At 43.4% G+C, this 17,500-nt stretch overlaps 1 protein-coding gene across 2 annotated transcripts in view; it reads right to left on the reverse strand.

Annotated features, from left to right (window-relative positions):
* Positions 1-17,500, reverse strand: part of LOC123996316 (LIM domain containing preferred translocation partner in lipoma) — a 436,125-nt gene that overhangs the window by 308,242 nt on the left and 110,383 nt on the right. The window lies entirely within an intron of this gene.

Here is a 17,500-nt window from a genome sequence, read left to right on the forward strand (position 1 = left end):
CTGGAATAAGAGGCTTGTAGAGGAGAACCATTCTGGAATAAGAGGCTTGTAGAGGAGAACCATTCTGGAATAAGAGGCTTGTAGAGGAGGAGAACCATTCTGGAATAAGAGGCTTGTAGAGGAGGAGAACCATTCTGGAATAAGAGGCTTGTAGAGGAGAACCATTCTGGAATGAGAGGCTTGTAGAGGAGAACCATTCTGGAATAAGAGGCTTGTAGAGGAGAACCATTCTGGAATAAGAGGCTTGTAGAGGAGAACCATTCTGGTATAAGAGGCTTGTGGAGGAGGAGAACCATTCTGGAATAAGAGGCTTGTAGAGGAGAACCATTCTGGAATGAGAGGCTTGTAGAGGACAACCATTCTGGAATAAGAGGCTTGTAGAGGAGAACCATTCTGGAATAAGAGGCTTGTAGAGGAGAACCATTCTGGTATAAGAGGCTTGTAGAGGAGGAGAACCATTCTGGAATAAGAGGCTTGTAGAGGAGAACCATTCTGGAATAAGAGGCTTGTAGAGGAGAACCATTCTGGAATAAGAGGCTTGTAGAGGAGAACCATTCTGGAATAAGAGGCTTGTAGAGGAGAACCATTCTGGAATAAGAGGCTTGTAGAGGAGGAGAACCATTCTGGAATAAGAGGCTTGTAGAGGAGAACCATTCTGGAATAAGAGGCTTGTAGAGGAGAACCATTCTGGAATGACAAAAATAAATAATCTGTACTGTAGTTTGAAGGAAGCGTTTGGCTCACAGTCATTTCACATTCACCACGGCACTAGTCCACACGCTGAACGTTATTCATGTCTACGGGTGAGAGAGACCTGTAAGGCAGAGGCTGCACTCCTAAAGGCACCCTATTCCACCCCGTTCCACCCCGTTCCACCCGTCCACCCTGTTTCCATCCCATCCACCCAGTTCCACCCCGTTCCACCCTGTTTCCACCCCGTCTCTCAGAGTGATTACAGCTGTCAGAGTAGGAGCTGATCCAGGGTCTGTTTCTATCAAGACTCTCAGAGTAGGAGCTGATCCAGGGTCTGTTTCTATCAAGACTCTCAGAGTAGGAGCTGATCCAGGGTCTGTTTCTATCAAGACTCTCAGAGTAGGAGCTGATCCAGGGTCTGTTTCTATCAAGACTCTCAGAGTAGGAGCTGATCCAGGGTCTGTTTCTATCAAGACTCTCAGAGTAGGATCTGATCCAGGGTCTGTTTCTATCAAGACTCTCAGAGTAGGAGCTGATCCAGGGTCTGTTTCTATCAAGACTCTCAGAGTAGGAGCTGATCCAGGGTCTGTTTCTATCAAGACTCTCTAAGTAGGAGCTGATCCAGGGTCTGTTTCTATCAAGACTCTCAGAGTAGGAGCTGATCCAGGGTCTGTTTCTATCAAGACTCTCAGAGTAGGAGCTGATCCAGGGTCTGTTTCTATCAAGACTCTCAGAGTAGGAGCTGATCCAGGGTCTGTTTCTATCAAGACTCTCTAAGTAGGAGCTGATCCATGTAAAAGGCAAAACAGACCCTGGATCAGCTCCTACTCTGAGAGTCTTGATAGAAACAGACCCTGGATCAGCTCCTACTCTGAGAGTCTCGATACATACAGCTCTAGGAGACCCTTCACAAAACAGGTGAGGGTGACTGATCTCTGGGTTCATCAGGTGAAGGTGATTGACCTCTGGGTTCATCAGGTGAAGGTGATTGACCTCTGGGTTAATCTCAGGACACCACGATCCTCTGAAGCTATTCTTTCCAAATGAGATATTCTGTAACACTTTCCATTCCTAGTGATCTGGGTTGATAAACTGTATAGTGGAAATTACATGGTGCTGTATAGTACTAAATATATATAAAATATAATATTATATTTAAAAATATAAAAATAACTAAAAGTGTCAAGAGCCTAAAACCGCACTGCAATCAGTCGTGTTGGAGTGTATGCCTGTGGTTTCTCTGTGGAGGGTTTCCTGGCGTGTGTGTGTGTGTGTGTGTGTGTGTGTGTGTGTGTGTGTGTGTGTGTGTGTGTGTGTGTGTGTGTGTGTGTGTGTGTGTGTGTGTGTGTGTGTGTGTGTGTGTGTGTGTGTGTGTGTGTGTGTGTGTGTGTGTGTGTGTGTGTGTGTGTGTGTGTGTGTGTGTCACTCTTGACATACCAACCACTCGGAACAAAATAAACAGTTGATGTTTCTGCCTCCAAGCAGCAACAATTGGTGAGGAAGAGATGATTTATGCAAAGTTCGGTCTAAAAAAAAATATTGCTTGTGTGATACTTCTTCAACAAAACTATTGGTTAGGGAGATAAGAATTTTTTAAGAACAAAATAAACGTTTAGGTTATAACACGTTTTCAACCATAACTATGATTATATCCGTAAAAATAAAACCAACTGGTGGGTGTTTTCTTGGTTAGGGAGAAGACGCTTCATGCTAAGATCGGTTGTTTAATGTTGCTCCTCTACACTAAACCAATCATACGCTAGGCTAGACACGGGAGGGAAAACACTGTCATAATGTCATGCAATATTGCTGTTGTCAGATTATTATATACAGTCAATGGTATGAGTAATGGTAACATAAATTGCATGGTTTTAGGTGAGAGGTAAATGGGAGCAGGAGTCTCAATTATGATTTGTTTTAGGGGGGGGGGATTGGAAATCTATTGCTGTAATCTCTGAGATACAGGAGATGATTATGGACTAAAACACCCCCCCCCACCGTTGAGAGAATCATGGTCTGACCCTGTTTCACAGGTTTTACATTAAACTTGGATGACACACATTACCAGCCCCTGTAATCACAGTGTGATATCCTGGCCTTGGTGTCCCAAATGACACCAAACTGATATACCAACTCTGATCTGCTATATACCATATGCCACGGATATAGATTTGATTTGCTATTTTATGTCTTTTTTTTGGGGGGGGCGCAAAGAATTAGGAGAGAGCTGTTGTGTGATGCTTAAAACAAAAATAAGATGGGAGAAAATGTAAGTCGTGTTTTACTTTATCGTGGAGATATTACCTCAACGAAGAGCATTAACGCAGTAAAAGTTGACATATGTTCATTTAAATACATATATATATATATATATATATATATACACCAAGCTTCCACCATTGTGTGCAACAGTGTGTAACGTGACTGTGGATAACAGCATCGGTGTCTGCTCATAGTGTCTAGTGACGTGCTCTCAACTTAACCCCCCCACCCCCATGAAAAATACTACTAAAATACTCAAATGTATTATTTATTTATACAATAATATCACAATATCCAATGTATATATGTTTTTATTTATCCTTTATTTAACTAGGCAAGTCAGTTTAGTTTTTTCGTTTATTTATTTTATTTTTACAGGGACAGTGCACATTAATCAACGTTTCAGTAAAAGTGCCGGTTTTAGCCAGCCGGCTAATTTTCAACTGCAGTCCCTGTTTAAGAACAAAATGCTGTTTAAGAACAAAACGCTTTATACAAAGCGAAAACATGTTTTTAGAGATTTTTGAAAAAAATATTGCAAATTAAATGCAGAAATATCTAATTTACATAAGTATTCACACCCCTGAGTCAATACTTTTTAAGAAGCACCTTTTTGGCAGTGATTACAGCTGTGAGTCTTTCTGGGTAATTCTCTCAGAGTGATTACAGCTGTGAGTCTTTCTGGGTAAGCCTCTCAGAGTGATTACAGCTGTTAGTCTTTCTGGGTAATTCTCTCAGAGTGATTACAGCTGTTAGTCTTTCTGGGTAATTCTCTCAGAGTGATTACAGCTGTGAGTCTTTCTGGGTAATGCTCTCAGAGTGATAGCAGCTGTTAGTCTTTCTGGGTAATTCTCTCAGAGTGATTACAGCTGTGAGTCTTTCTGGGTAATTCTCTCAGAGTGATTACAGCTGTGAGTCTTTCTGGGTAATTCTCTCAGAGTGATAGCAGCTGTTAGTCTTTCTGGGTAATTCTCTCAGAGTGATAGCAGCTGTTAGTCTTTCTGGGTAAGTGTCTCAGAGTGATTACAGCTGTTAGTCTTTCTGGGTAATTCTCTCAGAGTGATTACAGCTGTGAGTCTTTCTGGGTAATTCTCTCAGAGTGATTACAGCTGTGAGTCTTTCTGAGTAATTCTCTCAGAGTGATTACAGCTGTTAGTCTTTCTGGGTAAGTGTCTCAGAGTTTTCCCACACCTGGAGTGCGAAACATTTTCCCATCACTCTTTTCAAAATGCATCAAGCTCTGTCAAATTGGGTGTTGATCATTGCTAGACAACTATTTTCAGGTCTAGTCACATACAGTATTTTCAAGCAGATTGACTGTAGGTCAAAACCGTAACTAGGCCAATCAGGAACATGGTCCAAACACACCAAGGCAGTTGGCACGACAACGCTTATTATCCCTCAGGAGACTGAAAAGATTGGGAACGGGACCCTCAGATCCTCAAAAAGTTCTACAGCTGCACCATCGAGAGCATCCTGACCGTCACCACCCCGTAAGTAAGCATTTCACTGTTTAGTGTTTATTGTTTACTCCATGTGTAACTCTGTGTTGTTGTCTGTTCACACTGCTATGCTTTATCTTGGCCAGGTCGCAGTTGCAAATGAGAACTTGTTCTCAACTAGCCTACCTGGTTAAATAAAGGTGAAATAAAATACATTTAAAACATTTGTCCACAACTGTTGCTTACGAAGCATGGAATGAATAAAATTATAGGTGATTTGCTGCTCTCTGAAAGGTGATCGCATCAGCTGAGGCCGAGGTGTGTAAAGGGTTTACTAATCAACAGCTGAGGCCCAGGTGTTTAAAGGGTTTCCTAATCAACAGCTGAGGCCCAGGTGTGTAAAGGGTTTCCTAATCAACAGCTGAGGCCCAGGTGTGTAAAGGGTTTCCTAATCAGGTGTGTAAAGGGTTTCCAGCTGAGGCCCAGGTGTGTAAAGGGTTTCTAATCAACAGCTGAGGCCCAGGTGTGTAAAGGGTTTCCTAATCAACAGCTGAGGCCCAGGTGTGTAAAGGGTTTACTAATCAACAGCTGAGGCCCAGGTGTAAAGGGTAAAGGGTTTAGGTGTGTAAAGGGTTTACTAATCAACAGCTGAGGCCCAGGTGTGTAAAGGGTTTCCTAATCAACAGCTGAGGCCCAGGTGTGTAAAGGGTTTACTAATCAACAGCTGAGGCCCAGGTGTGTAAAGGGTTTACTAATCAACAGCTGAGGCCCAGGTGTGTAAAGGGTTTCCTAATCAACAGCTGAGGCCCAGGTGTGTAAAGGGTTTAATCAACAGCTGAGGCCCAGGTGTGTAAAGGGTTTACTAATCAACAGCTGAGGCCCAGGTGTGTAAAGGGTTTACTAATCAACAGCTGAGGCCCAGGTGTGTAAAGGGTTTCCTAATCAACAGCTGAGGCCCAGGTGTGTAAAGGGTTTACTAATCAACAGCTGAGGCCCAGGTGTGTAAAGGGTTTACTAATCAACAGCTGAGGCCCAGGTGTGTAAAGGGTTTCCTAATCAACAGCTGAGGCCCAGGTGTGTAAAGGGTTTCCTAATCAACAGCTGAGGCCCAGGTGTGTAAAGGGTTTCCTAATCAACAGCTGAGGCCCAGGTGTGTAAAGGGTTTCCTAATCAACAGCTGAGGCCCAGGTGTGTAAAGGGTTTACTTTTCAAATTGAGGCCCAGTTGGCTAATGACTGGGTTTATTAATCAACAGCTGAGGCCCAGGTGTGTAGCAATGGCTTACTAATCAACAGCTGAGGCCCAGTGGACATGGTGTGTGAAAGCCTTTCCAATCAACAGCTGAGGCCCAGGTGTGTAAATGGTTCCCTAGGTTGTGCCAACAGCTGAGGCCCAGGTGTGTGGACCATTCTTAATCAACAGCTGAGGCCCAGGTGTAAAGGGTTTCCTAATCAACAGCAGGCCCAGGTTGTAAAGGGTTCCTAATCAACAGCTGAGGCCCAGGTGTGTAAACCCCCGTGGCACTTTTATTAATCCTGATATGCACACACAGTTGGCTCAATGACTGGAAGTATATTGGAACGGCGGCATAGAAATGTGTTAGTAGCAATGCCTCAATTCATCGGGACGTGGAAATGGTGTTGAAAGCCTTCCACAGGGATGCTGGTCCATGTTGACTCCAATGCTTCCCGAGGTTGTGTCAACTTTGCTGCATGTCGATTAGGTGGTGGACCATTCTTAATTCACACGGGGAACTATTGAGTGAATGAAAAAACCAGCCCCTCACCCGAGGTTCTAGCAAAGAAGAGAATGGCTCCTAACTACCATACCCACCCGAGGTTCAAAAGGCACTTAATATTATCCTGCCTATTCTCCCTCTGAATGACACACAGACACAATCCATGTCTCAACTTTCTCAAGGATGAAAAATCCTTCTTTATCACCCCGTCTGATTGAAGTGGATTTAACAAGTGACATCAATAAGCGATCATATATTTCACCTGGTCAGTATATATCATGGAAGTGGTAAAGAAAACAACTCATAACTTCTCCAAGAAAAACAAACATCTGATTTCAAAACACTTTCTAGATAGAAGGGAGCTAGAAACTAGGCATCTCACCCGAGGTTCTAGCATATAGAAGAGAATGACATAGAAACTACAGCACCTCACCCGAGGTTCTAGCATATAGAAGAGAATGACATAGAAACTACAGCACCTCACCCGAGGTTCTAGCATATAGAAGAGAATGACATAGAAACTACAGCACCTCACCCGAGGTTCTAGCATAGAAGAGAATGACATAGAAACTACAGCACCTCACCCGAGGTTCTAGCATATAGAAGAGAATGACATAGAAACTACAGCACCTCACCCGAGGTTCTAGCATAGAAGAGAATGACATAGAAACTACAGCACCTCACCCGAGGTTCTAGCATATAGAAGAGAATGACATAGAAACTACAGCACCTCACCCGAGGTTCTAGCATATAGAAGAGAATGACATAGAAACTACAGCATCTCACCCGAGGTTCTAGCATAGAAGAGAATGACATAGAAACTACAGCACCTCACCCGAGGTTCTAGCATATAGAAGAGACTGACATAGAAACTACAGCACCTCACCCGAGGTTCTAGCATATAAGATAATGACATAGAAACTACAGCACCTCATCACATATTCCCGTATAGAACCAGAGCCGTGCAAATGTAGATACATTACATTACAGAGTTACATAATTACCGCTGTCTGTTCAAAAAGGAACTCGTTCAGAATAGCCTACTGCACTACGAGTAGGCCTGTAATTTAGCCTCAGAGAATCAGGACATCCTGTTTTTGTTTTTTTTAAACTGCCTAGCTGTGGATTGTGTGCAATCATTAGCGTACAGTCGGGAACGCACTGCAAATAGGCTGTCAGAAAAAACAGCATGCACACAAAACAGGTCTTTCGCCGTATTTAAAAAAAAAATATATATATATATATATATATATAATCGTGAGGAAATACAGGATAGAAAAGCAAATGGCTCCTACTGTAAAGAGTATAACCTCTCCTACTGAAGAGTATAACCTCCTACTGTAAAGAGTATAACCTCTCCTACTGAAGAGTATAACCTCTCCTGTTGTAAAGAGTATAACCTCTCCTGTTGTAAAGAGTATAACCTCTCCTGTTGTAAAGAGTATAACCTCTCCTGTTGTAAAGAGTATAACCTCTCCTGTTGTAGGTTAAAAGCATTTCAGGGCTATAACTTCCTCCTCATACTGCACAGCGCGTCTCCACACACCTACACCTAAGACTCAAGACTATCGATCGATTCAAGACTAAGACGTTTTTATGGATCTCAAGAGTCTCCGTTTGATTGTGTCAAAGTAGCTTTGACGTTTTGATAATTAGTGAGGTATTTTTTTTAAAGACTCCAGCCATGTACGATGAGGTAGAATTGACAGGAAATGTCGTTTTATGAAAAAAGGCAAACATTTTCTTGGATCCTAGGCTACTAAAAATGCCCCCCCAAGTGTACAACTTCTGTAAGGGCCTCTACTCTACTGCTCTATGCCATCTCACATTCAATGCTTTGTTATAAATGTGTAGAAAATACTTGGTGTTCCTCAGAGCTCCCCTTGAATTCATTTTGAGCACCTTTGACCCCTGAAAGGTCTGAGTGTCTCCCTGCATATTTCTAGTTGTGGCAAATGACTATTTGACCAACAACCATTGACGATGTCAAACAATTTAAACAATTAAAAATGTCATCAAAACATAAAATACTACAATGATAATCAATAACCTTAAGCCTTGTAGTGGCTTCCTTTCGTCTTTACCATAGCCACTGCCCAAGCCTGAAGCGGGGTTGTTTGGTACGCATACAGTCCACACTCAAGGTTTCCAAACGGCCAAACATTCCATGACATCCAGGGATATGGTGCAACAAAAATGTTTATTCTTCTTATATCTAACAAATAAATGAGTCTCCAATCAACTTAAAGCACAAAATACTTGATATGGAAAATACATATTATGACCTGTATGTCTATGTCTGTATGGTCAAAAAACTATACCGCTCCCGCATCTAGCAAGGACTCCCTCCCGAAGGCCCAACTTCCTGCCTTTACCCTAACACAATACAATGAATAGGCAAGAGGGGGGGGCCAAAAACTAAGTTACACTAACAACAAATTAATATATCTCAATCAGGTAAATATAAATCATAAAGGTACGTACCTAATATTTCATCATTTACATTCATATTTAATATATTTACACAAATATACATGGAGCTCCATATGTTCGGTCTTTTATACAAATATGTCCAAATCGGCTCTAACAAGCCTATTAAAATCGAATTAATATGTTTTTAAATGACGTTGTTTCCTGCGTCCTTCAAACAAGGTTACATTCTCCAATGTATGAACTCAATGACACGGGGTATGAAAATGAGATGGCTATCAAACACACTGACAGCAGAGCATCCCATCTAGGGGGTCCCAAACAGCACCCTATTCCCTATATAGTGCACTACTTTTAACCAGAGCCCTATTGCAGTAGTGGGAATATAGGGTGCCATTTTGGACCCCCCCCCCCCCCATGTCCTCACACTGTAACAGAGTGTACATCAGTCCGAGTCTGGAGTCAGGCACCTATTGTCAGGAGACTATGGAAATTAGGTGCTTTCTTATTTTTTATTTTGTTCTGGGTTAATTTCTGTTGTTATCAGCTGGACGATCAAGTTCCTGTTTTCACTTGTTTCAACCGATTGTATTATTTAATGCTCTCGTTGGTTGGAGAGAAGAAAAAAAAAACCCGACCAATCAGCAGGTGAGGATGCTCTTAAGTCAGCTGCATTTGCATGATGTTGGAGATACAGCATCTGGATGTGAATGTGATGTTTACGAAAGCTTAGGAAAGGGATGTTCAACAGCACATTAAAGGCTGTGTTTTCACATTAAAGGCTGTGTTTTCACATTAAAGGCTGTGTTTTCACATTAAAGGCTGTGTTGCTGTGTTTTCACATTAAAGGCTGTGTTTTCACATTAAAGGCTGCGTTTTCACATTAAAGGCTGCGTTTTCACATTAAAGGCTGCGTTTTCACATTAAAGGCTGCGTTTTCACATTAAAGGCTGCGTTTTCACATTAAAGGCTGTGTTTTCAGTTTGCTTCTCTCATTTTTTCCCCTCTCTCTCCCAGAGATGATCTAAGTTATTAACAAATAGAGAGTGTACATGTCTAGACCTGTATGTCACCGATATGAACACTTATTCACGAGCTACAGGAAGTGGCCTTGGATACAAGTGTATGTTGTTAAATGGAATAGACAGGAACCAACGTGCTACGTACAGACCGCCGTATACCAAAGAGAACCATTCAGATGACCCCTTCTCAACAAGCCGGGCCAGAACCACAGCAACGGGTCGCAGTTGTACATGAGAACTAGTTCTCAACAAGCCGGGCCAGAACCACAGCAACGGGTCGCAGTTGTACATGAGAACTAGTTCTCAACAAGCCGGGCCAGAACCACAGCAACGGGTCGCAGTTGTACATGAGAACTAGTTCCCAACAAGCCTAACCGGTTAAATAAAGGTGAAATTAACAACAAATAAATACAAAATAAATAATTCATGAATCCCAGCTGACTAAACTCAACTGACAGGAAGTTCCTAATGAACTCCACCAACGGAGACCAGGCTGACGACATCGATTGGCCCAAGTCAACTTGGTCGCAGTTGTACATGAGAACTAGTTCTCAACAAGCCTAACCGGTTAATAACCCTGTGAATTATACAGAACCTCATTACCCTCACATTAACACTGAATTATACAGAACCTCATTACCCTCACATTAACACTGAATTATACAGAACCTCATTACACTCACATTAACACTGAATTATACAGAACCTCATTACCCTCACATTAACACTGTGAATTATACAGAACCTCATTACCCTCACATTAACACTGAATTATACAGAACCTCATTACCCTCACATTAACACTGAATTATACAGAACCTCATTACCCTTATACAGAACCTCATTACCCTCACATTAACACTGTGAATTATACAGAACCTCATTACCTTACGTAGGGGTTATATCTCTGTAATGTAGGGGTTATATCTCTGTAATGTAGGGGTTATATCTCTGTAATGTAGGGGTTATATCTCTGTAATGTAGGGGTTATACTCTGTAATGTAGAGGTTATATCTCTGTAATGTAGGGGTTATATCTCTGTAATGTAGAGTTTATATCTCTGTAATGTAGGGGTTATACTCTGTAAAGTAGAGGCTTAATGAAGTTGACTTAACTTGAGGGCAAGGCCTCTCCATTCTTAGTGGAATCTGATTTTCAGCTCAATGAACACTAAACCACTAAACGAGAGAAGAAATCATAGACAGAATAACATTTGACTGCAAGAGAGAGATATTCAGAAACGGAAGAAATGTTTCAAGCACGCTAGTGCTATCAGAGTGTGTGTGTGTGTGTGTGTGTGTGTGTGTGTGTGTGTGTGTGTGTGTGTGTGTGTGTGTGTGTGTGTGTGTGTGTGTGTGTGTGTGTGTGTGTGTGTGTGTGTGTGTGTGTGTGTGTGTGTGTGTGTGTGTGTGTGTGTGTGTGTGTGTGTGTGTCTGTTATGAGATGTTACCGTGCGGTCTGAGTGAAAATATAGATATTATGCAAGGCAGCCTGACGCAGTCTGAGTTTATGCATCTGAAAAGGAAAGGGGAGACTTCTGGTTGACCATGTTTATCACCCAATAGCATTCATGTTAGTTGAAGCATTAGCAGAAGTGAGAACCACAAAGCCCCAGGAGGCCGTAGCAGAAAGAGACAGAGACACAACCAGGCTTCCGGAAGGACCTCCCCCTTGTTGTTAACCAAATCTGAAAATACTCTGAAAACATTTAGTAACATGATCAGACTATAAAAATAGGTGCAACATAAGACATAAAAATGATAAGGGTTTGAGTGAGCAGACAAGCTGATGTCTCCAAGTGGCCCCTACACCTCTCCAGACTGTGGGTTTGAGTGAGCAGACAAGCTGATGTCTCCAAGTGGCCCCTACACCTCTCCAGACTGTGGGTTTGAGTGAGCAGACAAGCTGGTGTCTCCAAGTGGCCCCTACACCTCTCCAGACTGTGGGTTTCAGTGAGAGGACTAACTGGTGTCTCCAAGTGGCCCCTACACCTCTCCAGACTGGTTTTCAGTGAGAGGACTAACTGGTGTCTCCAAGTGGCCCCACACCTCTCCAAACTGTGGGTTTCAGTGAGAGGACTAACTGGTGTCTCCAAGTGGCCCCACACCTCTCCAGACTGGGCACAGTTCCTAAGTAATTTCAATGTACTTTTATGACTCAAAGAAAAGTCTTCAACTATAAGGTGCCTTAAAGAGCTCTCCTAGCTGGGCTGTCGAGGAACTAGAACAAGCACACTTGTAGTTGTTTTGGCTGGAACACAACCTACACAATTACGGTTCTTGTTTATGCAATACAGAAACGGATCACAATCTGACGGGGGACAGGCGTGGAAGGAGATGAGACGGGTGGGGGTGGGACGGGGGGGAAGGAGATGAGACGGGTGGGGGGAAGGAGATGAGACGGGTGGGGGTGGAAGGAGATGAGACGGGTGGGGGACGAGATGAGACGGGTGGGGGGGGGAAGGAGATGAGACGGGTGGGGGGGAAGGAGATGAGACGGGTGGGGGTGGAAGGAGATGAGACGGGTGGGGGTGGAAGGAGATGAGACGGGTGGGGGTGGAAGGAGATGAGACGGGTGGGGGGAAGGAGATGAGACGGGTCGGGGTGGAAGGAGATGAGACGGGTGGGGGTGGAAGGAGATGAGACGGGTGGGGGTGGAAGGAGATGTACACTACCTCGTGTGTTTTAGCGGTTAATCCCATTTAAATTAATAATACTTGCAAAACATTTTACACACCAGAATCACCTGAAGACAATTCAATCATGAGTACTTTTTTTTGACAATGCGCAAACTGCTATCATTAGTACAGAGAGGACAGAGGAAAGTGGTCAATCATTGCAGTTATAGACGATTTTCAATTCAATCACAGCAATGCACAGTGGGAAAACCCTGCCACAGAGTAAAGCATAAGTTGGGAAAGCAGAGGGTACTGCCACAGAGTAAAGCATAAGTTGGGAGAGCAGAGGGTACTGCCACAGAGTAAAGGATAAGTTGGGAGAGCAGAGGGTACTGCCACAGAGTAAAGCATAAGTTGGGAGAGCAGAGGGTACTGCCACAGAGTAAAGCATAAGTTGGGAGAGCAGAGGGTACTGCCACAGAGTAAAGCATAAGTTGGGAGAGCAGAGGGTACTGCCACAGAGTAAAGCATAAGTTGGGAGAACAGAGGGTACTGCCACAGAGTAAAGCATAAGTTGGGAGAGCAGAGGGTACTGCCACAGAGTAAAGCATAAGTTGGGAGAGCAGAGGGTACTGCCACAGAGTAAAGCATAAGTTGGGAGAGCAGAGGGTACTGCCACAGAGTAAAGCATAAGTTGGGAGAGCAGAGGGTACTGCCACAGAGTAAAGCATAAGTTGGGAGAACAGAGGGTACTGCCACAGAGTAAAGCATAAGTTGGGAGAACAGAGGGTACTGCCACAGAGTAAAGCATAAGTTGGGAGAACAGAGGGTACTGCCACAGAGTAAAGCATAAGTTGGGAAAGCAGAGGGTACTGCCACAGAGTAAAGCATAAGTTGGGAGAACAGAGGGTACTGCCACAGAGTAAAGCATAAGTTGGGAGAACAGAGGGTACTGCCACAGAGTAAAGCATAAGTTGGGAGAACAGAGGGTACTGCCCAATCGAATTCTTCAAGAAGTGTTCTGCCAAACTGGCACCCCTCCTTCTTGAAATGTTCAAACAAAACCTGAACCAGGGTTCTTTACCCCAAACCCTGAACCAGGGTTCTTTACCCCAAAACCTGAACCAGGGTTCTTTACCCCAAAACCTGAACCAGGGTTCTTTACCCCAAAACCTGAACCAGGGTTCTTTACCCCCAAACCCTGAACCAGGGTTCTTTACCCCAAACCCTGAACCAGGGTTCTTTACCCCAAACCCTGAACCAGGGTTCTTTACCCCAAACCCTGAACCAGGGTTCTTTACCCCAAACCCTGAACCAGGGTTCTTTACCCCAAACCCTGAACCAGGGTTCTTTACCCCAAACCCTGAACCAGGGTTCTTTACCCCAAACCCTGAACCAGGGTTCTTTACCCCAAACCCTGAACCAGGGTTCTTTACCCCAAACCCTGAACCAGGGTTCTTTACCCCAAAACCTGAACCAGGGTTCTTTACCCCAAAACCTGAACCAGGGTTCTTTACCCCAAACCCTGACAGAGGCATTGATCATACTTGTTCTTTAAACCCGGGGAGAAAGCTGCATCTGAGTGTGACTTATACAGACCGATCTTGCTTCTAAATGCAGACGTTAAAAATATTCCCGAAATCGATCGCCTCTCGATTAGATGACTGACATGATATCAACGGATCAGACAGGTTTTATTAAAAGGGTCGCCACTCCTCTAGCACTCGTCTCAACGTTACACGCTTTCGTCTGGCGTTACTCAAAATTCATGGACTATATAGGGGAATAGGGGCTCTGGTCTAAAGTAGTGCACTATATAGGGAATAGGGCTCTGGTCTATAGTAGTGCACTATATAGAATGGAATAGGGCTCTGGTTCTCTAGTAGAGCAAATACAGGGAATAGGGCTCTGAACTATAGTAGTCCCAGTAGAAAGGGCTCTGGTTCACAAATTTTTCTGTATTACCAATAGGGGCTCTGAGTCAAGGTCATGGACTAATGGGAATAGGGGCTCTGGTCTATAGTGTTATTTAGGGCTCTGGTCTATAGTAGTGCACTATATAGGGAATAGGGCTCTTTCTATAGTAGTGCACTATATAGGGAGTAGGGCTCTGGTCTATAGTAGTGCACTATGTAGGGAATAGGGGCTCTGAAAACATGGACTATTAGGGGCTACAAAGTAGTGAACTATATAGGGAATAGGGCTCTGGTCTATAGTAGTGCACTATAGGGAATAGGGCTCTGGTCTATAGTAGTGCACTATATAGGGAGTAGGGCTCTGGTCTATAGTAGTGCACTATGTAGGGAATAGGGGCTCTGAGTCAAAAGTCATGGACTATATCGGGGAATAAGGGGCTCTGGTCTAAAGTAGTGCACTATATAGGGAATAGGGCTCTGGTCTATAGTAGTGCACTATATAGGGGGGCTCTGGTCTAAGAGCACTATGTAGGGAATAGGGCTCTGTTCTAAAGTAGTGCACTATACAGGGAATAGGGCTCTGGTCTATAGTAGAGCACTATGTAGGGAATAGGGCTCTGGTCTAAAGTAGTGCACTACATAGGGAATAGGGCTCTGGTCTATAGTAGAGCACTATGTAGGGAATAGGGCTCTGGTCTAAAGTAGGGCACTACATAGGGAATAGGGCTCTGGTCTATAGTAGAGCACTATGTAGGGAATAGGGCTCTGGTCTAGAGTAGTGCACTATATAGGGAATAGGGCTCTGGTCTAAAGTAGTGCACTACATAGGGAATAGGGCTCTGGTCTATAGTAGAGCACTATGTAGGGAATAGGGCTCTGGTCTAGAGTAGTGCACTATATAGGGAATAGGGCTCTGGTCTATAGTAGAGCACTATGTAGGGAATAGGGCTCTGGTCTATAGTAGTGCACTATATAGGGAATAGGGCTCTGGTCCATAGTAGTGCACTACATAGGGAATAGGGCTCTGGTCTATAGTAGTGCACTATATAGGGAATAGGGCTCTGGTCTATAGTAGTGCACTATATAGGGAGTAGGGCTCTGGTCTATAGTAGAGCACTATATAGGGAATAGGGGCTCTGGTCTAAAGTAGTGCACTATATAGGGAATAGGGCTCTGGTCTATAGTAGTGCACTATATAGGGAGTAGGGCTCTGGTCTATAGTAGAGCACTATGTAGGGAATAGGGCTCTGGTCTATAGTAGTGCACTATATAGGGAATAGGGCTCTGGTCTATAGTAGTGCACTACATTGGGAATAGGGCTCTGGTCTAAAGTAGTGCACTATATAGGGAATAGGGCTCTGGTCCATAGTAGTGCACTATATAGGGAATAGGGCTCTGGTCTATAGTAGTGCACTATATAGGGAGTAGGGCTCTGGTCTATAGTAGAGCACTATGTAGGGAATAGGGCTCTGGTCTATAGTAGTGCACTATATAGGGAATAGGGCTCTGGTCTATAGTAGAGCACTATGTAGGGAATAGGGCTCTGGTCTATAGTAGTCCACTATGTAGGGAATAGGGCTCTGGTCTATAGTAGAGCACTAAAGGGCTCTGGTCTAGTAGTGCACTATATAGGGAATAGGGCTCTGGTCTAAAGTAGTGCACTATGTAGGGAATAGGGCTCTGGTCTAAAGTAGTGCACTATGTAGGGAATAGGGCTCTGAGTCAAAAGTAGTGCACTATGTAGGGAATAGGGCTCTGGTCTATAGTAGTGCACTATATAGGGAATAGGGCTCTGGTCCATAGTAGTGCACTACATTGGGAATAAGGTGCCATTTGGGACAAACTGTAATTTAACAGGTCCATTTATGGATCTCAAATCAAAGCCACGGAACCCTGCTCTGAGGAAGTCATTCTCCTGTTTGCTTAAGAGCCAAATCCTTCCCAAATTATCTACACAAAACTTTCAAAGCAACTTCCGAACAAATACTGGTTTGCACTTTGGCCCGTTGGTTAATTTGCTCTTTATGAGGAGTATGATTCAGGTTTTTATTTTATTTTTTATAATAAAGGTGTTCTTTCACTCCCTAATTGGCTGACTCTATTCTATAGTGGTTTCCATAGTAACAGTGAGGTTTCTTTTTGTGTCAGACCTAAAAAGCTTACTGATTAGGAATACGACTTAAACTTCTTTATCTTTTGCATTAAAACGGTATTAATCAAATCTATTTTGTTTTTCACAGAGTAAAAAAATAAATATTGTAGTAATAATAATAATAATAATAATAATAATGATGATGATTCAAGGTATGAGTGGTGTTTTCATTGTTTTCATCACCCTTGGCTATCTTGTGATACGGCGCTGTGTCTTTGTTCATGATATACATGAATATAGAAAGCGGCCGTTGATTTAAGGAAAGTCTGATCTAAAGACAGTTGCTATTACAGAGCACGCTAGATATTACCAACACACACACACACACACACACACACACACACACACACACACAAAACAACTGTTGAATGTGCTACATATTACAACCAAAAATATGTATGTGAGATTTTTTGTTTTTACCCAATGATATAGAAAACACTGAGTTATTTGAATGGTTGGGATTCATTGTTTTCCCCAGATGCATCATGGTTCATCGGCAGTGTTACTAAACACGAATGCTGAAGAACTCAACCAGAAGAAAACAACCCTGATCAGGAACCAGATACTGAACAACACAACGTGGCTTATCAGGCTATGCCAACGAAAGGGTTCTGTCTCAAACGGTAACCCGTAGCCCCTATGTAGTGCAGACCCATTAGGGCTCTGGTCTAAAGTAGTGCACTATGTAGGGAATAGGGGCTCTGGTCTAAAGTAGTGCACTATGTAGGGAATAGGGGCTCTGGTCTAAAGTAGTGCACTATGTAGGGAATAGGGCTCTGGTCTAAAGTAGTGCACTATGTAGGGAATAGGGCTCTGGTCTAAAGTAGTGCACTATATAGGGAATAGGGCTCTGGTCTAAAGTAGTGCACTATGTAGGGAATAGGGCTCTGGTCTAAAGTAGTGCACTATGTAGGGAATAGGGGCTCTGGTCTAAAGTAGTGCACTATGTAGGGAATAGGGCTCTGGTCTAAAGTAGTGCACTATGTAGGGAATAGGGCTCTGGTCTAAAGTAGTGCACTATATAGGGAATAGGGGCTCTGGTCTAAAGTAGTGCACTATGTAGGGAATAGGGCTCTGGTCTAAAGTAGTGCACTATGTAGGGAATAGGGGCTCTGGTCTAAAGTAGTGCACTATGTAGGGAATAGGGGCTCTGGTCTAAAGTAGTGCACTATGTAGGGAATAGGGCTCTGGTCTAAAGTAGTGCACTATGTAGGGAATAGGGCTCTGG

Source organism: Oncorhynchus gorbuscha, linkage group LG02 (genome assembly GCF_021184085.1).
Source record: "Oncorhynchus gorbuscha isolate QuinsamMale2020 ecotype Even-year linkage group LG02, OgorEven_v1.0, whole genome shotgun sequence".
Lineage (NCBI taxonomy): Eukaryota > Metazoa > Chordata > Actinopteri > Salmoniformes > Salmonidae > Oncorhynchus > Oncorhynchus gorbuscha.